The following is a 21489-nucleotide window of genomic DNA, read 5'->3' on the forward strand; positions in this document are numbered from 1 at the left end:
AATGCCCAAAGGCGCTTTTACAATTCGGCACTGCGTCGCTTTAACAAACAATTGCACGTCGTGCGACGTGGCTCCCAAACAAAATTGGCGTCCTTTTTTCCCCACAAATAGAGCTTTCTTTTGGTGGTATTTGATCACCTCTGCGGTTTTTATTTTTTGCGCTATAAACAAAAATAGAGCGACAATTTTGAAAAAAATGCAATATTTTTTACTTTTTGCTGTAATAAATATCCCCCAAAACATATATAAAGACATTTTTTTTCCTCAGTTTAGGCCGATACGTATTCTTCTACCTATTTTTGGTAAAAAAAATCGCAATAAGCGTTTATCGATTGGTTTGCGCAAAATTTATAGCATTTACAAAATAGGGGATAGTTTTATTGCATTTTTATAAATTTTTCTTTTTTTACTACTAATGGCGGCGATCAGCGATTTTTCTCGTGACTGCGACATTATGGCGGACACTTCGGACAATTTTGACACATTTTTGGGACCATTGTCATTTTCACAGCAAAAAATGCATTTAAATTGCATTCTTTATTGTGAAAATGACAGTTGCAGTTTGAGAGTTAACCCCTGTGGGCGCTGAACGTGTTAGGCTTCACCTAGTGTGTGTTTACAACAGTAGGGGGGTGTGGCTGTAGGTCTGACGTCATCGATTGTGTCTCCCCTATAAAGGGGATGACACGATCGATGCTCCGCCACAGTGAAGCACGGGGAAGCCGTGTTTACATACGGCTCTCCCTGTTCTTCAGCTCCGGGGAGCGATCGCGACGGAGCGGCTATAAACGAATAGCCGCGCCGTCGTCCCAGATCGCTCCCCGAGGGAATCCGCCCGCAGCGGGGGGGGGGGGTCCCGATCGGACCCCTGACCCGCGGAAAGGCAAGGACGTATATATACGTCCTTCTGCCTGTCCGTGCCATTGTGCGGACGTAAATAGTCGTGCGGCGGGCGTTAAGGGGTTAAGACTTGTCCTGAAATTTTTGAGTGGGAACGCTAGTTCTAAGGGCCTGGGTGGGGCAATGAATTCCCTTAATTTGCATAGATTTCCTCTCACTTCCTGTTTGGCTACGGGGCAGGAAGTGAAGGTAAATCTCTGCAATAGGACAGGGATGGTAAAAAATAAACTGACATGATCTATATCCAGTGGCGTATCCACGGTATGGCAGCCATGGCAAGTGCCATGGGAGCGGGGGGCGCCCAAAAAAATGCTCAGAAAAAAATTCCCACCCGTCCTTCTGCGGCTGCGGCCGCCTCCCGCACTATAGCCCCGGCGGGCGGCACGGCACTTCACCTGCAACTACTGTTGCTTAGCTCAGCTGTGTCTGGCAGTATGGAGTGTGACAGGCGCCCCCTCTGCGCTCTTCATCTTTTCCCCGAGTGGCGAACGGGTGGGTGAGTGACGTCACCCGTCACGTGAGGTGTCTGAGGAGGACAGAGAGGAGACCTGCACAATTAGGGGAATCCCTCAGCCAGGCAGCAGCACTGCAGCAGCAGGCACGGTACCGTCCGTACACGTGAAGTCACCATCTTGCTCAATATGGATTAAATGGATTTTAATTATGCATAGCCATAGATATCATAAATAAAGTGATTTGTGCAAGTAGTACCTGCTGTTGCACAAATCACTTATTTATGATATCTATGGCTATGCATAATTATGATTTATGTAATCCATATTGAGCAAGCACTATATTTGATTGGCTGCTTGCCTCTATTTGGGCATGTGCCTGGCACATGATGACTAAGGATGAGCTCTGGCGTGTTCGCATAGTACACGTGCAGAGCCCGTCAAGATGTGTGCACGGCGCTGCGCTAATCACAGCCAGGGAGACATTTCCCGATCTCTGTAGCCGAGCATCGGGACAATGTCTCCCTGGCTGTGATTAGCGCAGCGCCGTGCACACCTCTTGGCGGGCTCTGCACGTGTACTATGCGAACACGCCAGAGCTCATCCTTAATGATGACTTAGGTTACTTTCACACTGGGGCGTTGCGCCATCAGCAGTAAAGCGCCGCTATTTTAGCAGCGCTTTACTGTAATTTTTGCAGAGCTATTTGGCCGCTAGCGGGGCGCCTCAAAGACTTTTCTGTCCTGCCAGCACACAGCTAGCGGTCCAAAAGGGTTAAAACCAGCTGCAAAGCGCCACTGTAGCGGCGCTTTGCTGGCGGTTTAGTGTCGCTGCCCATTGATTTCAATGGGCAGGGGCGCTTTAAAGGCAGTGTGTACACCGTTCCTACAGCGCCTCAAAGATGTGGCTAGCAGGACTTTTTTTAACATCCTGCCAGTGCACCGCTCCAGTGTGAAAGCTCTCGGGCTTTCGCATTGGAATGAGAAAAGAGGCTCTTTCAGGGTGCTTTGCAAGCGCTATTTTTAGCGTTAAAGCACCTGCAAAGCGCCTCAGTGTGAAAGTAGCCTAAGACCTCTTTCACACTGAGGCGCTTTGCAGGCGCTTTAACGCTAAAAATAGCGCTTGCAAAGCACCCTGGCTCCATTCACTCTAGTGTGAAAGCCAGAGTGCTCTCACACTGAAGCGGTGCGCTGGCAGGACATTTAAGGCCCCTTTCACACTGAGGAGTTTTTCAGGCGGTACAGCGCTAAAAATAGCGCCCAAATACCGCCTGAAAAATTCCTGCCCAGCCTTCTAAATGTGAAAGCCAGAGGGCTTTCACACTGAGGCGATGCACTGGCAGGAGAGAGAAAAAATCTCCTGCAAGCGGCATCTGCGAGCGGTGAGAGGAGCGGAATGTATACTGCTCCTTCACCGCTCCTTCCCATTTAAAACAATGGGAAACCGCGGTAATACCGCCCACAATGCGCATTGAGGGCGGTATTAACCCTTTATCGGCCGCTAGCGGGGGTTAAAACCGCACCGCTAGCGGCCGAATCCCGCGGCAATTCCGACGGTATAGCACCACTATTTTTAGCGGCGCTATGCCGCCCCGGGCCTCCCGCCCCAGTGTGAAAGGGGCCAAAAAATGTCCTGCAAGCAGCATCTTTGAGGCGCTGTAGGAGCAGCTCCTAAAGCGCCCCTGCCCATTGAAATCAAAGCAGCGCTTTGCGGGTGTTTTTTTTAACCCTTTCTCGGCCGCTAGTGGAGGTTAAAGGCACCCCGCTAGCGGCTCAATAGTGCCGATGCCCCCACCGCCCCAGTGTGAAAGAGACCTTAAAGTCATCATCATGTGCGATTGTGCGTGTGTGCTAAGCCGCTGGTGATCCTACTCCCTCTCTCCCCCAGCACAGTGTCAGAGGCACTGGCGCAGCATTGGCAACATCCTCTGCACTGCTGCGTGCCCCTGATCATCACAGTGCCACTGCCAGTGAGTGTGACCTGTCTGTGTACCACTGCATTTATGGGTGCTGGTAAGGCCGCATTTATGGGTGCTGATATCACTGCAATTATGGGTGCTGGTATTACTGCAATTATGGGTGCTGATATTACTGCAATTATGGGTGCTGGTATCACTGCAATTATGGGTGCTGATATCACTCCAATTATGGGTGCTGATATTACTGCAATTATGGGTGCTGGTATCACTGCAATTATGGGTGCTGATATTACTGCAATTATGGGTGCTGATATTACTGCAATTATGGGTGCTGATATTACTGCAATTATGGGTGCTAATATTACTGCAATTATGGGTGCTGATATCACTGCAATTATGGGTGCTGGTATTACTGCAATTATGGGTGCTGATATCACTGCAATTATGGGTGCTGGTATTACTGCAATTATGGGTGCTGATATCACTCCAATTATGGGTGCTGATATTACTGCAATTATGGGTGCTGATATTACTGCAATTATGGGTGCTGATATCACTGCAATTATGGGTGCTGATATCACTGCAATTATGGGTGCTGGTATTACTGCAATTATGGGTGCTGGTATGACTGCAATTATGGGTGCTGATATAAACAAATAAAAACTGCGCCAACAAATAGTACCTAGCAACCAAATGCTAGTTAAATGTAAAGAATACAGGCCCAGATTCTGGTAGATCGCCGCATCTCTGCGGCGGCGTAACGTATCTCATTTACGTTACGCCGCCGCAAGTTTTACGGGCAAGTGCTTGATTCACAAAGCACTTGCCTGTAAAGTTGCGGCGGTGTAGCGTAAATCCTCCGGCACAAGCCCGCCTAATTCAAATGATCCAGGTAGGGGGCGCGGATCATTTAAATTAGGCGTGTTCCTGCGCCGATCGTACTGCACATGATGCGCCGTCCCTAAAATTTCCCGACATGCATTGCACTAAATTACGTCGCAAGGACGTCATTGGTTTCGACGTTAATGTAAATGGCGTCCAGCGCCATTCACGGACGACTTACGCAAACGACGTCAATTTTTAAATTTCGACGCGGGAACGACGGCCATACTTAACATTGGCTGCGCCTCATATAGCAGGGGCAACTTTACGCGTCGCAAATCTTACGTAAATGTCGTAACTTCACTGCGTCGGTCTTGCAATTAAGATCCGACAGCGTAAGAGCCTTACGCCTGTCGGATCTAATGGTTATCTATGCGTAACTGATTCTATGAATCAGGCGCATAGATACGACGGGCGGACTCAGAGATACGACGGCGTATCTCTTTTGAGAATCTGGCCCAAAGTCTATAACTTCAAATTCTAAATGAATACATTCGAAAAAATGAAAAAAGTCCCAAAGGTACAGAATGAATCGCATCTGAGCCCACAATCAGGACGAACAACACCGCTGTGAACTGGACTTCTGTGAGAAAACTACCACCATATGGAAAGCCGCTTACCAGAAGGACAAGCTTATACAGCATTAAGCATAATAGTCTCCGTCCGTATGTTGGAACACCGGATTGCAAGGACCCCAGAAATAATACTTCCGATGGTAAGGTTGTTATACGAGTATAAGATTTGAACCATCGATGGGCAGGCTGATTGTACCCAAGTCGATCCATCGACATAGGTATAACCAGCATGTTGGATTCTTACATGCAATTATTCTATAGCCACTAGCAATAATCACTGTGTTCTCCCTGGCAGGGACCGACTTCTGGCAGACCGGCTGCCGTACACGGGCCAAATGTTGGCTGGTTTGTATTGAACCATCTGATGCCACCCGATATTTGGCTCATGTGTAGAGGTTTTGGACTACTCAAGACTGAGGAGTAAGATAATTGACGTATAATGCGATATTTACATTTTTCTGCCTGGAATTGGGCTTTAAAAAGCTGGTCTGTGTTATTTTCTGTGCTGTGCAGTCAGCTGAGTTTGTGCTTTGAACCCTTGTGATAAATGTAGCAGTTGTTTGTTAGATCTTCAGATATTCATTAGAATACCAACAAGTGTGCCAAAAATGTTCTGCTTCCCTATTACACGATGACTTAAAAGACAGCCATCAATCATAAGCCACGTGTCCTGATCAGACCAACTCTACCTTTTAAATATAGCAATTACAGTATTTATTGGGGTATAGCGCGCTCCCGCGTATAGCGCGCACCCCTAAAGTTGCCTCCAATTCCTGTGGAAAAAAGATTTTTGTACTTACAGTTTGGTGTCTTGCGCGGCGTCCATCGGTGGCCTCGTCCGGTCCGGTTTCCGTCTGCGGCTTCGGGTGTCCTCCTCGTCGGGTCCAGCGTCCTTCTGCGGCGTCCTCCTCTCTCGTTTCCCGCTTTCCCGCGCCGAGTTTGAATACTGCGCCGACATATACCGAGCGCAGTACACTCAGGCAGGCTCGGCTACTGTCGCGCTCACGTCCTGTACGTCCAGGACGTCAGCGCGAGAGGAGCCGAGACTGCCTGACAATACACGAGTGTACTGCGCTCGGTATATGTCGACGCAGTATTCAAACTCGGCGCGGGAAAGTGGGTATCGGCGTATATCGCGCACCCACGATTTTGCCCTGATTTTCAGGGCAAAAAAGTGCGCGGTATACGCCGATAAATACGGTACATCCATTTATTATTATTATTATTTTCATCGTTATCAGAAATCAGTTTTATATCTGATGGTGTTGGGTTCAGACTGGACTGTAAAATGGACCTGAACTCGAAAACTGAAAATGTGTTATGTTAATACCTTGAAGTTTTAATTGTGGCTAAGCAGTACCTTAAACATGTTACCTTTTGTCTTAAAGCGGAGGTCCATCCTAAAAATAAATTTCACATTATTAGCTTCCTTTTAATGTAATAAAAATCATTTAGTTAAAAAAAATGTTTTACTTGCCTCAAAGACCCTGTTACTAGGCAAACGAACATATTCGCCAGCACACCATGGATCGTAGTTTACGTCCAAAAATGTAATGCAAAACAAACATCACAATTGTGCAACGTTTCGAGGTCACACAGGACCTCTTCGTCAGGCGAGTCACTTGCCTGACTAAGAGGTCCTGTGTGACCTCGAAACGTTGCACTATTGTGATGTTTGTTTTGCATTAAATTTTTGGACGTAAACTACGATCCATGGTGTGCTGGCGAATATGTTCGTTTGTTTGATGGTTCCAGTGCCCAGCTGGTGATTTTTTCAGCACCCACTTCTCTTCTATGAGCCGTTTTTCCAGGAACATGTGCGATTGCAATATTGACTAGCCTGTTACTAGGCAGACTTCCTAATCTGCCTACTTCCTATTCCGCGGTGGTCCTACTCCTCTTCCTGACTCGCCTGGCCTCCTGGTAAATGAGTGTCATCATTTCCAAGGCGTCTGTGGAAGGTTAGGGAGTCATTGTTTTATTATCTGCATACTTCTGTTATCTGAGTTGTCATAACAATGGGGCGGGACCTTCCTACGTCGCCGCCCGTTGTTATGGCAACTATACAGAGTAACGGCTCTACGAGCACCGTTTAACTGCACATGCGCGAGATTGAGAGGTGGTTACCCAGCATGCACCTCTCTCAGGAAAACCAGGAAGATAAATCAACCGGGCTTCACATACCCATAGCTAAGATGGAAAAGGCCAGAAGTTTGATTACAACATATTCTGTACGTTTTTGAATTGATTACTGAACAGATCGGGAAGTATTGATATGTTTTACTGCATATATATTATACAAATTTTGAGATTGTAAAAAAATAAAAATTATGACCAGAACACTGCTTTGAAGTAAGACCATATCCTTATTCTCCAAAAAATAATCCATACATGTCAATTACTTAATGGCCCTATAATCCTATAATGGCCCTATATCTATTTTTCATGAAAGTGGTTCTTTCTGTGCTTTTCTCTCTCATATTGTCTGCTCCTCTACTTTTTCCCATCACTTACGTGTTTGGAATGAGCAGCACGTGTTAGTTGTGGTCATATTTACTGCTCTATGCACACTACACATCCCATAGTCCATCTCAGAAGTAGAGAAGAAAGGGTGGCTAACAAGTCAGATCACAGCAGTGATAAAAAGGAATTTGGAGATTTGGAAGAGGCTGAAAGCAATAGAAGATACTTTTTCTAATTAAGAATACATACCGTATATACTCGAGTATAAGCCGAGGTACCTAATTTTACCACAAGAAAACTGGGAAAACTTATTGACTCAAGTATAAGCCTAGGGTGAGTAATGCAGCAGCTACTGTAAGTGGATAAGCTCTAAAACAGACGCCCGTATCTTCCGGGTTCAATCACAATGCGCGGTGATGTCAGAACGTCGCCTCCCTACGTTTCGTCTCGAAGGGGACGTGGTCACGTGACCACGTCCCCTTTGAGACGAAACGTAGGGAGGCGATGTTCTGACGTCACCGCGCATTGTGATTGAACCCGGAAGATACGGGCGTCTGTTTTAGAGCTGGCCGGCTTGAATTTTACTGGATGCTTTTACTGACTGACTTGATGTAAGTGCATACCCTTTTATTCCTATTAAAACATGAGGATTTTACACTATATGAGTCCTTCTTCTATTGCATATACTTACCGTGGGTTGGCTGAGATGATCGATCGTTTTGAGCGCTCTGAATTGGACAAACCTGTTTGAATACCTGTTTGAATAACATCATTTCATGCTGTATTGGATCTCCTTAAACAGAGACCAATAAGATTCGAAAGAGGCAGTGTTTGTTTTTGGTGGAAGTGCCTTTCTCATCACTTTTCCTGGGATGTTTCATTGATCCTGCACTGGGGACATCTTTATAATGAACTTTCTTGATGGTGGACTTTTGGCTCACTTATGTGACTTTATCCACTGAATTTTTCATATTTTTTCACTAAGAGATTTATATTTTTCACTAAGTATATATATATATTTTTCACTAAGTATATATACATATGTTACAATATATTTGCATATGGTGTCATTTAATTTGATATTAGTTGCTTTGCAGATAGCTTGTCATGTATATTAGCGCAAACTGCTCTCTGTTTTTATATTTGTTTGGTGTAGTATAACACTTTTTGGTCGCAGCTTTTCACTTTTAATTTTAATATTTCGGAACGAGCGCAATAATTTCTCCATTTACCAATAAAAATAAATCCCTGATGTTTCCCCTGCTGTCCACTGAAGCTAATGAAGCACAAATCGTGCTCCATTAGCTTTTTCCTCAATACAGCAGCCAAAGAAAGTGTCAGTCAGATCCTGGACGTGGCAATATACCCTCTGACTCTGTGATCAGACGTTCACTGGACACATGGGCAGTCAGGTGGGGGAAAAAGTACCTTCGGTGGGCTTTATATGATTTAATTAAAGATGAAGTTTCTTTTTGGTTTACGTATGTAGTAAATCATCCTCCAAATTGATACTTCTGTGTTATTTGTATTAGCCTGTTGGATGAAGCCTATGTTCCCTACAGGTATATCAAGGCATCAGCTTCAGTCTTGACTGGAGTACATCTTTAATAAATTCTTACAGTTGGTGTTTCCATTATTCACCAGGAAACTCCCGTTTCACACACAGTAGCTCTGGTTATGTAGCTGAAAATAATTCCATAAATAAAAGTGGTCAGCCTTCCAGGGAGAAGTACATAGAGTTTGAGGAAAGAGATGAGTCACCTATCTTTATTACCCAACCACAAAGTATCAAATGAGATCCTTCATCACTTCATCTAGCAGGAAACTACATCTGGTAGCATGGAGCAAGGACACATAGGCAGATATTATGCCGGCAGTATGGCAGGTCCCTCTGGCCCACAGGGTGCTAACTTGTCTATCTGAGAATGGACATAAATGAAGATACTGACATATTTAGAGCTCATTTTACCTTTAGAGGAAAACATAAATTCTAGGTGCCAGAGTCTAATGTAGAAAGCAGGTGACAGATGGATTTCCATGCCAGTTTTACTATATAAACTTGGCTTTTATTTAATGATCTGAGAACTCTGTGGCAGCAGCCAAAATATTAAGTTTTATTTTCACTTCATGTAAAACCATTACTCATATATAGTATGTTAGATGTACAGTACAATCAAACATGAACATTTTTCAAGATACATGCCTGCTGAGTGATTGTGGCCTTTTTTCCTGTGCTAACCACCCTGTTACCTAAGTCCTTGTTGATGATTGGTTATTGGTTTTTGAAATTTAAATGGCCTGAATCCAAGAATTATGAAAATGCTGACCTTATGGCCAAGGAGCACTGTTTGCTGTAGTTCTCAAAGAAGGAGAATGCATTGTGTAGAGCAGCCTTTCTCAACTAGGGTTCCTCTAGAGCAGAGTTTCTCAACTAGGGTTCCTCTAGAGCAGCCTTTCTCAACTAGGGTTCCTTTAGAGCAGAGTTTCTCAACTAGGGTTCCTCTAGAGCAGAGTTTCTCAACTAGGGTTCCTCTAGAGCAGCCTTTCTCAACTAGGGTTCCTTTAGAGCAGAGTTTCTCAACTAGGGTTCCTCTAGAGCAGAGTTTCTCAACTAGGGTTCCTCTAGAGCAGCCTTTCTCAACTAGGGTTCCTTTAGAACAGAGTTTCTTAACTAGGGTTCCTTTAGAGCAGCCTTTCTCAACGAGGGTTCCTTTAGAGCAGAGTTTCTCAACTAGGGTTCCTCTATAGCAGGGTTTCTCAACTAGGGTTCTTCTAGAGCAGAGTTTCTCAACTAGGGTTCCTTTAGAGCAGAGTTTCTCAACTAGGGTACCTCTAGAGCAGGGTTTCTCAACTAGGGTTCCTCTATAGCAGGGTTTCTCAACTAGGGTTCTTCTAGAGCAAGGTTTCTCAACTAGGGTTCCTCTAGAGCAGGGTTTCTCAACAAGGGTTCCTTTAGAGCAAGGTTTCTCAACTAGGGTTCCTCTAGAGCAGGGTTTCTCAACTAGGGTTCCTCCAGAGGTTGCTAGGGTTCTCTTGAGCAATGTTCAATTTCTACCTCTCTGATACATAATCACTAACTCCAATCTGTGGATATTCTTATCACTAATACACCTCCAATGTAAGGACTGTTCTTTCCATTTATCGGCAGTGCAATGGGGCCATTCTTCTACTTACCCCCAGTGTAAGGTGGCCCTTTTCGCAATGCCCAATAATGTTAGGAGGTTCTTTTTCCAATGACCTCAAATGCAACGGGCTCCTTCTCTACTGACCACCATTGTAAGAGAGCAATTTACTAACCACCAGTGTAAGGTGGCATTTTCCCAATGACCCTCAATGTAAGTTAGCACTTTTCCACCGACAACCAATTTAAAGGAACACTTCTCTACTAACCATGAATGTGAGAAAATAATATGTTTTCAGTAGTACATCAGTTACCATGGCAGGTATTATACCTATGGTATTGAATGGGGCTATACTGTTACAGCATAATAACAGCCCCATTCAATTCTTAAGCTAGCCACAGGACTGAACATGAGAGATAAGTTGACCATCCCCCATCCATGATCAACAGTGTGGATGGACGAATCTGTAGTTCCGGCTATTGTCTTCCTAAATACTCAATATGGCCTGCATCAGACTGGATACAGGCACTGTTTGGCTAAGAATTTAACCCTCTGTTTCCTCTGGTCAGCTGGTTACATAGGTGTAAGCTCTAACGAGCAGGGCCCTCTGATCCCTCCTGTATTGATTGTATTGTGACTGTACTGTCTTCCCTGATGTAAAGCGCTGCGCAAACTGTTGGCGCTATATAAATCCTGTATAATAATAATAGGTGGTGGGGTTGAAAAAAAGACATCAGTCCATCAAGCTCAACCTATGATGTGTGTTTTTGTATTTATGTCAATAGTACATCGTATACCTTTGTATGTTGTGGAATAGTTTTTTTTAAACTATCGATGCTCCCTGCCGATACCACTGTTTGTGGAAGAGAATTCCACATCCTTACCACTCTGACAGTAAAGAACCCTCTACACAGTTTATGGTTAAACCGCTTCTCTTATTACTTTAGTGAATGGCCGCGTGTCTTTTTAAATTCCCTTTCACTAAATAGTTGTTTCCCTATGCTAGGGTCACCAGTACGGTATTTGTACATTGATACCATATCCCCTCTCAAGCGTCTCCTCTCCAGAGAGAATAAGTTCAATGCTTGTAGTCTTTCCCCATAGCTGAGGTCCTCTATTCTCTTAATTATCTTTGTTGCCCTTCTCTGCACTCTCTCCAGTTCCAGCACATCATTCCTGTGGACTGGTGCCCAGAACTGGACAGCATATTCAAGATGTGGCCGGACCAGAGTCTTGCAGAGTGGGAGAATTATTGTTTTATCTTTGGAGTTAATCTTCTTTATAATGCATGCAAATATTCTGTTGGCTTTACTTGCAGCAGCCTGGTATTGCATGCCATTGCTTAGCATGTCATCTACTAGGACCCTAAGGTCCTTTTTCATCCTAGATTTCCCCAGAGGTTCTCCCCGTAGCCAGTAACTTGCGTTCGTATTTTTGGCACCCAAATGCATTACCTTACATTTTTAAACATTAAACCTCATTTAAAACAGGATTGGTCCCAGGACAGATCCCTGGGGGACCCCACTTTCCACACCAGACTATTCCGAGTACTCACCATTTATGACTACCCTTTGGACTCACCCATGTAGTCAGTTTTCAATCCAGGTACTCACCCTATGGTCCATGCTGACAGACCTTAGTTTGGACAGTAATCATTTGTGGGGAACTGTATCAAATGCCTTTGAAAAATTTAGATACACCACATCCACAGCACTTCCTTTATCTAGATGGCAGCTCACTTCTTCATAAAAGGTTAATAGTTTGGTCTGGCAAGAACAATCCTTAATGAAGCAATGCTGTTTACTGCTAATGATAATGTTTTCATTACTAAAATCTTGTATATAGTCCCTTATCATTCCCTCTAATAGCTTGCAGACTATTCCTGTTTCCCAGGGATATATCTTGGCCCTTTTTTAAATACGTTGGTGTAACGGCTAGCCGGACTAGTGAGAGGGTCTCAGCCGTTGGAGACGTCCTTTTCCCTGGCAAGCTGCGATATGCAGGTACCGCCGGTATATCCCATCAAACGCCCTTTCAAGAAACGAGACGGGCTACGTTTGCAGAGTCAAGCAGGACTGAGCTTTAATGCCACATTTTTCCTCCTTATATCTGGTTACAAACTGTACAGGAAACAAATGACACTCCCCCCCCACCCAGGGGGGCCTTCAATACACACACTTTGAAATAATGACATTCCCTTGAGCCAATCAGTCGCTAGCCGTTTTGGCTCCTAAACTTAGTTTGATCAGACAATAGAATTCAATTAACCTTTAAAACAATTATCACTCACACATAATCCCCATCAGCATACACCTCACAGGGGGGCGGTTACCTACACAAGAGAGAGTTCATTAGCTATGCAAAGGTACATTAGCATTCAGCAGTGAAAGAGATCCTTGTCCAATTAACCCTTTGAGCTCAGAATACAATGTGGTACATCCAATTGTGACAAGCCATGCAGTTCCTTGTAGTCCTCCCTGCATGAAGATTATCGATGTCCCGGCAGCATGCATAGGTCCGTTACAGTTGGCTTTTCTCCAATCAGCTGGTACCATTCCAGTCAGCAAGCTGTCCATAAAAATTAGGAACAATGGTGTGGCTATCACTTGGCTGAGCTCCTTAACCACTTACGGACCGCCCACCGTCATTATACGGCGGCTGTTTGAAGAGAGATATCATTGTTATGGCAGCAGCTAGCTACCATAACCCTGGTATCCTCTTCTTCAGCGGGCGGTCCTCTTTCAGATAAAAGTGGTCTCTGCAGCAGATTCGCCGCAAGATTACTTTTATCGGCGGCGGGATAGGGGCCCCCCTTCCGCCACTCTCCAGTGCCCTCCGCCGCTTACCAGAGCTGCCGGCAGTGAGTGAGGGGAAGATGGCCCCCACCCATCTCCATACCATTGCAGGTTAAAAGCAAAATTTTTATTTTATTTTTTAAATTTCAATTTATTTTTTTTATTGCATTTTTGTGTAAATATGAGTTCTGAGGTCTTTTTGTTAAGTTGTAAATAACAAGCTTGAAAAATTCCTGTAAATAACAAGTTTGAAAAATAGGCCCGGGTGTAAGCCATCTGGTCTCGGTGACTTATTTATGTTATGTTTTTAAAGTCTATTTCTTATTCTGTCTTCTGAGATATAGAGATCGGAATTATTTGGTCCCCAAACCAAAGTTCCGAAGGGTAAAGGCAATTGGACTATCTCGGAACAGGTTTGAAAAGTAGACTCGGGTATGGAAACACATATATAGAAAAATATAAATTACGTTTTTATTAATACGATATCAATAAAAGACAACACAAAATCATATAAAGATTAAATACAGATTAATCTGTATATGATTTTGTGTTGTCTTTTATTGATTTTGTATTAGTAAAAACTTAATTTATATTTTTCTATATATGTGTTTCCACACCTAAATCTACTTTTCAAACCTGTACCAAGATAGTCCAATTGCCTCCGCCCTTCGGAACTTTGGTTTGGGGACCAAATAATTCCGATCTCTATATCTATAATTCCTTGGATGATGGTACTACTGATTTATAATATATTACATATATATCTCCAAGAGGCTAAATCGCAATTTGATTCTGTCTTCTGTTAGCCATGAGAGTGCTTCCTGTGATGTGTTACATTACAGTCTTGGTTACTGTATCCCCCCCCCCCCCGTTTCCTTTATCAAGACTGAGGAGAAGAATATATTCAGAACCTTTGACTTCTCTCTGTCCTTTGTAGCCAAATTTCCTTCATCATCCTTTATTTGGCCAATATGTCCTGGTCTCGCTTTCTTACTGTTTATATACTTAAAGAATTTTTTTTTACTCTCCTCCACTATGTGCCTTTCGTGTTCTATCTTGGCCGCCCTGATTTCACCCTTACATTTCTTATTGCATTCTTTGTAATGTTGAAATGCTGACAATGACCCCTCAGCCTTGAACGTTATGAAGGCTTTTTCTTTTGCTTTTATATGCATTTTTACATTGGAGTTTAGCAATCCAGGATTTTTTTTGAGCTCTTTTAAACTTATTTCCCATTGGAATGTACTGGCCAATACCTTTATTTAGTATGCTTTTAAATCACTCCCATTTTTCCTCTGTGTTTTTTGTTCTTAGGGTGCTGAGAGAATTTCAACTAATTTAGCAGAAATGGGCCAATATTTCATCCATGTATGGCTTTATTTAAGGGTATATACTGTGCAAACCTGGGCAGTCCTGAATTAGAAAATACAGAAGAAGGCTACTGCAGTCAGCAAAAAGTGAGTAAGCACTTGGATGGGGGTGTTAGGGCTTATAATAGGTGAGGTTGCTATGGTGGGGAGGGGTTAGGGTTTTTTTTTATTTTTTTATTTTGTAAAAATGAGCTCGATGAGCAGCGCCCCCTTCATTCCCAGCATGATAAAAAGTTATGAACCTGTGCAGACTACTAGTGATGCATCTTGGCATACAGTGTCAGGAATCAGAGCTTTATGGGATTTAGAAGCAATAAGCTGACATAATCAAACCTTTAGTGATAAAAGATACAGTGGAACCTCGTATTACAAGCATTCTCCTGGAACGGATTATGCTCATAATCCAAGGTTCCACTGTATCTTTTATCACTAAAATATTTGTATCCAAAGTACTTGCATATCAAAGCGAGTTTCACCATTGAAGTCAACGAAATGAAAATAATTTGTTCCGAATTGACTTCAATGGGATGCAATACCGCATGCGGACAGAGGCGGGGGGTGCCGGAGAGCCTCGGAAACGGCCGAAATACCCGAGGACACTTCGGCTGGCCTCTGCAAACCTTGGAAAGACCTCGTACCCAAGATTTGCAGAGGTCAGCCGTGCTGTCCTCAGGCCTTTCCGTGCATTTCCGAACGTCGCCGATCAGCTGAAATCGGCGACGTTCGGCTCTGCTCAGCTCCGACACCCCCACCTCAGGCCAAATGCGGTACTGCACACCGATTTGACCTGAATCGTCCTCGTTTTGCGAGACCAAGTCACATTTCTTCCACTTGCTTCAGAGATCAGTCTAGAGGTTTCTTTCTGGGTTTTCATTGGGAACAATGAATTTGGATAGGTAGCATGGGATACCCCGGTAAACTGTAGAACTGAACCATTTGAGGACTCCTTACTTCCGGCTGCACTGCACAAAATTGAATGTCTCACGGGATCTCTATGCTGTTGGTAACCTGTAATGCTTCCAAAGTTAAAAGCTACACATGATCACTATGCTTCAGCCCTGGGGTTATTTACACACACAGCCACAGAATTATCGGTTGCCTCCTGCTGATATCCACCAGGCTCTTCCTAGTAAGGGAGATGTAGACTCACGCCACCATAGGACAGCTAAACTCTTTCTCCCCAACTTCCTCCTGGCTCTCTCCAGTGAGAGATCCCTGGACTTGAACTTGTGAATAGGCCCCCCAGCTACAGTAAGCCTAGCTGGAACATTGTTGTCTTCCTGAAAGTTCCTCCTCTAAGGTCCTGCACCAGGGGTCTCCTCCTGCAGGACTGGACCCAGGAACACTGCACCCTGCTGCCTAGGCCTTAGACTATTTATGGGCTCTCTCACCACCTACTGGACATACCTTCCCAGGGATTGGCCAGAGTCCCATAAATATTCAGGCTGCATGCCCCATCCTTCCTGCCACTATGGCTCTAGAATCCTGTAGAAGACAGGGGAAAGTAACAGAGCAGCAGCCTGTGAAACACTGAGGAGCCCTAAATAATAAACCCCTGCTCCTCTGATTACAGGGGAGCCAAACTAAATTTCTCCAGCAGCCTACCCTAGACTAGGAGGGTACTTCAATACCATATGTGGTGGGCTGCACTTGGCCAATGCAGTTGCCCAACATGTAGACAAGACATTTTGCTCTATTGTTTCAGTGCACACCACTGTGCTGTGGACATTCTCCCTAAACAGTGCTCACGTAATGATGTGAGCTCCTCCCAGTAATGGAGTACGAGCCTAGCCTGCATAATAACACCCACCGAGGTTGTGTCCGTGACGAGAAATTGGCAGTGATGTGCTTTGCCCGAAGAGGACTGGCAGCACATGACAGAGGAAGAAGCTGAGGACATTGCTGAATCATGGAGTGGTCAAATATAGCTTGGGCTCCTTATTTCAACTATACAAAAGGGAGGAGGGGCAAAAAAAAAAAATTAAAAGTGGAGTTGCAATCCAATGACTACAACTTTGAATGTCTATTTAGTGGTGTAAGCTACCACTCCTTGTGAATATATTGTGCAGTTATGTTTTTGGAAAAAAGGATCTTGCCAAAGAATTCCAGAGGGTTTACTCAGCCAAAGTTGACTTGAGTTAAACTGTCCGACATGCAAGGAACTCCTGTTTTAATAGGACCATTACCGTAGACAAATGTTGATCTCTTTATATTGCCCGTAATCTAAGATTACTTTTCCTTAAACTGGTTCCAAGACAAAACATACATTTGAGTCTTCGCAGGTTGAACGTAGTGGCCATAAGTAAGTGCAAGTATAAAACGCGGCTGACGAAAGCTCGTAAACTGGAGGAAGATTTCCGTGTTTGTGTGTCACTTGGGGGCAAATAAGTCTGGCTGTCAGATTCCTAGAACGTCTGTGTGCAGAGGTGTCTGCTAAAGGGTTTTAAGTCTGGATGGCAATTACAGCTGTGGATTTGGGAGAACTGTGCCGATGCATTGTGTTCTGCTGATTCTACACTTCTTTTCATCCCGATTGAAAACTGTGTCTTCATTGTCTTCATCTCCTTCAAGGAGAACAAACTGCAGTAATAATGTTCAAAATAAATATTTACCCTTGCCTACATTTTATTTTTGGCACCATTCATAATTAAAAAAAAGACTTCTGCAAAGCTTTAGGCCTGTAGACATAAGAAAAAGTCTTTCTCTGATTCTTTTTTTTAAATCAGAAAAGTTTTTATTTTGAAAAAGAAAAGCAGTAGCAGTACAGAATACCAGGCATGTACAGTACATACAAGTGACCAAAAGGAAACAAGGCCATACAGAGTACATATTTAGTTGAACACCAAGCCAAGGAGCAAAACATATTCTTAGTAGCAGTAGTAAAGCGATTTTTCCATACTACTGGTATTCCACCTTTAGGCACATTAAACATAAGAGAAATATAAAACACTAAATAATAATAAAAAAGAAAAAAAAAAAGGGGGGGGGAAGAAAAACAATAAAGGGGGGGGGGGGGAACCAGCCCAGCCTGATGCCAAAGGTATCACGTTTGTTAGACCATATATCCCATTAACTGCTCAATCAATAGTCTGGAGAGATGGTCCCATCCCACCGTTGTATTTAACTAGGTCCTCAACCAAGTAACAGCCTATCAAGTACCAATTGTGGAGGGGCCACTTCTGGGGATCCCAGCCACCCCTGCCATATGTTGTCAAATTTTTGTGGTGCCTTTCTATGCAAGTATGTGTTCTTCTCCCTTATAAGGATCCTATTGACCTCCTTTATCCACTGTCGGCTCGACGGAACCCGGGCAGACAACCAGTATCTCGCTATAAGCTTCCGTGCCAAATACAGTAGTCTAAGCAAGGCGGTGTAGACAGGAGGCAGGTACAGGTCCTCATCTATACCCCCCAGCAAGCACACCAGTGGGCTTGCCAGCAACTGGACCTGGTAGGTAGAATTAATGATCTTAACCACAGCGTTCCAGTACCTCACTAGCTTGGGGCACCTCCACAGCATGTGGATGAGGTCACCCGGGTGAGCCTGGCATTTGGGACATATGGGTGTATCACGCCTACCCCAACGGTGCAATTGTACTGGAGTTCGATAGACTCTATGAAGAATAAACAAATGTGACAGTCTTTGGGCTGCTGAGACTGAGACCAAAGGACCTGTACTCAGTATTTGCTCCCATTGCTCCCCATCTATGAGTCATATGTCACTCTCCCATTTCCCTCTGCAGGGAAGAACATCAGGTGCTTGTATGGGTGCCAGTAGCTGTAGGTACGCCCTGGAAATAAACCCCTTTTTCTCAGTGTCATCAAAGACTGAGCCTAAGAAGCGAGACTCTTCCCGTCGCAACGTGGAACAATGACCCTGGGATCTAATCGCATGAGCTAGCCTAATGTATTGATATTGTGACCCGACCAATAAGGGGAACTCCTCCTTCAGCCTTTCAAATGATTTCAGGGCCGCCCCATCAAAGATTTGACTTAAGTATTGAATGCCCGCTGCCTCCCATCTGGAGCAGTCCTGAATTTTAACTAACTCGGTATAGAATCTGTTCCGCCAAATGGGCGTACTAGGCAGGAAGCCCATGATCCCCATCCTCCTCCTAACAGCATTCCACAATTTTTTAAAGAGGCAAATCGTAGGGCACGTATCCGGGGCCCCAGGGAAACCCATCTCCATGTGAGACATTGCAGAGTACGAAGTGGTTGGGTCAATGAGCAAGGCCTTAGAAGGGTCCGTCACTGCTGGCTGGTTCCAACCTGCAAAGTGCTGTAATTGGGCTGCACAGAAATACGTCTGAGCATGGGGAACCGCCACTCCCACCTGATCCTTAGGGTATTGTAAAGTGAGGAATTTTATTCTGGCCACCCGATTGTTCCAGATAAGGGACCGGAATTGGGAGTCTATGCGTTGGAACCAACATTTCGGGATCCACACCGGGGCATTATGCAAAATATACAACAACTGTGAAGCCCAGACCATCTTAATCAGGTTTACTCGTCCCGTTACTGTCAGGTGTAACTTACACCAGGCAGAGCATTTAGTTTTAAATTTATGTAGTAAAGGTTTAAGATTTAGGGTTACATAGTCTGTTGGGTCTTTAGTCACTGTAATTCCTAGGTATTTAAAGAAGTCTACTATTTGTATTCTGGACGCTATCCCCGGCAATTCCGAAGGCGGGTCATCGAGTGGGAGGAGCACCGACTTATGCCAGTTAATGGCAAAGCCAGACAGATCCCCAAAACGCTCAATGAGTTGCATCACGGCAAGCAGGGACCCCTCCGTGTCCCCCAAATACAGCAGTGCGTCGTCCGCATACAAGGACAGTCTGGTCTCTCCATGCCTGCGCCGAAACCCCACTATGTCGGGGGACGTGCGTATTCTAGCGGCCAAGGGTTCCAACACTAGGGCAAAAAGCAGGGGCGACAAAGGGCACCCCTGCCTAGTGCCCCGGAACAAAGAAAAGGCCTCCGACATCTCGTCATTTATCCTAATTCTCGCTGACGGGGCTGCATACAATAGTTTTATCCATTTGACAAAGTCCTCCTCCAGGCCAAATCTATTCAACACCGACCAGAGATACCTCCACTCGACGCTGTCGAAAGCTTTGGCAGCGTCGAGCGAGAGAATCGCTCTATGTCCCGAGCAGGGATAAAGCCTGACTGGTCCACATGGACCAGCCTAGCTATCACCGTGGAGAGCCTCGTTGCCAGAATACGTGCCAGAATTTTAACATCTGAATTTAATAACGATATAGGCCTGTAAGAATCAGGTTGCAAAGGGTCCTTGCCTGGCTTAGGAAGTACCACCACCACAGCTTCTTTCTCTGATTCTGGTCAACTACGCTAGGCATGCAAAAAGCAGAAAACCTTAAAGGGGTTGTAAAGGTTTGTTTTTTATTTTCTAAATAGGTTCTTTTAAGCTAGTGCATTGTTGGTTCACTTACCTTTTCCTTCAATTTCCCTTCTTGTAGCTGGATTCAGGTAGGGCGGCTTACTTTTGAGGCGGCGTAGCGTATCGCATATACGCTACGCCGCCATAAGTCAGAGAGGCAAGTGCTGTATTCACAAAGCACTTGCCTCCTAAGTTACAGCGGCGTAGCGTAAATGGGCTGGCGTAAGCGCGCCTAATTCAAATGTGGAACAGGGGGGCGTGTTTTATGTTAATGACTGGTGACCCGACGTGATTGATGCATGCGCATGCGCCGTCCGTGGACATATCCCAGTGTGCATTGCTCCAAAGTACGCCGTTTCGACGTGAACGTAAATTACGTCCAGCCCTATTCGCGTATAACTTACGCAAACGACGTAAAAAGATAGGCCTGTTCCGACGTCCATACCTTGCATGGGCTGCGCCACCTAGGGAGCAGCTTTATCTTTACGCCGGCGTATCTCTAACGTAAATGGCGTAACTAATTGCGACGGGCGCACGTACGTTTCTGAATCGGCGTATCTAGTCATTTGCATATTCTACGCCGAACTCAACGGAAGCGCCACCTAGCGGCCAGCGTAAATATGCACCCTAAGATACAACGGCGTAGGAGACTTACGCCGCTCGTATCTTAGCCTAATTTAAGCGTATCTGGTTTCCAAAATATGCTTAAATTTACGATGGCGTAGATTCAGAGTTACGACGGTGTAAACTGAATCTAGCTATAAATGTTTTTTTTCTTTGTCTGAATTTCTCACTTCCTGTTTCTCCTCAGTAAGCTTGCCCCCATCATCCGAGCCATTCTGGTTGGGGGTTAGACAGCCAGAACAGCTTACTGAGGAGGAACAGGAAGTGAGAAATTCAGACAAATAAAAAAACATTTAGAAGGGAAATCGAAGGAAAAGGTGAGTGAATCAACAATGCACTAGCTTAAAATGGACGTAAACCCTCCATTGCAACTTTCACCTACAGGTAAGCCTAGATTAAGGCTTACCTGTAGGTATTTGCAATATCTCCTAGACGGTTTAGGAGATTTTTGCCAAAAACAATGCATTGTTGTCTACAGCGAATGCGTGTCGTAGACAATAGCACAGGTGCACTGAAAATGCCGGTTTTCTCAATGGAGAATGCCGGCTTTGACGACTCCCACGCGCATGCATGGAGTGACAATCACAGCGCCGGATCGGCGATACCCGGAAGTAACCTTCCGGAGAGATGTCTTCGGCCGGAGGGAGAGACGAGGACGGCTTCGGGGGCTTCGATCTAAGATAAGTAATGCATAATGAGCTATTATGCTAGTCATACTAGCTCATTATGCCTTTTTCTTGCAGTTTTTTTTTTACTTTTGGGGTTTACAACCGCTTTAAAGGAAGCTATTTACAAAATAAAAAACGGACCTTTACAACCCCTTTAAAGTCCAGGTATGGCAATTTTTACAAAGTTACGTTGGTCCGGCATGGACCGGTGTACTTAAGTATGTATGTGCCATACCTATGAGATCCCCATAGAAGCTGGAAATCATTGTAATAGACATTACTACTACAGTGTCGGCACAGGTCTTGTGCCAAGC

General features: G+C 44.6%; 1 protein-coding gene across 4 annotated transcripts in view; it reads left to right on the forward strand.

The window, feature by feature from the left end:
• The window catches only part of MATN2 (matrilin 2), a 162250-nt gene that overhangs the window by 11984 nt on the left and 128777 nt on the right, over positions 1-21489 (forward strand). Inside the window, exon 1 of one of the 4 annotated variants that reach the window (XM_040354755.1) lies at positions 14462-14564. The exons of the other annotated variants lie outside the window; for them this stretch is intronic. The gene's annotated coding sequence lies outside the window, so the exon portion shown is untranslated. Of the gene's footprint in view, positions 1-14461; positions 14565-21489 lie in introns of those variants that run through there. 4 annotated transcript variants of the gene reach the window in all.

This window comes from Rana temporaria, chromosome 5 (genome assembly GCF_905171775.1).
Source record: "Rana temporaria chromosome 5, aRanTem1.1, whole genome shotgun sequence".
Taxonomy (NCBI): domain Eukaryota; kingdom Metazoa; phylum Chordata; class Amphibia; order Anura; family Ranidae; genus Rana; species Rana temporaria.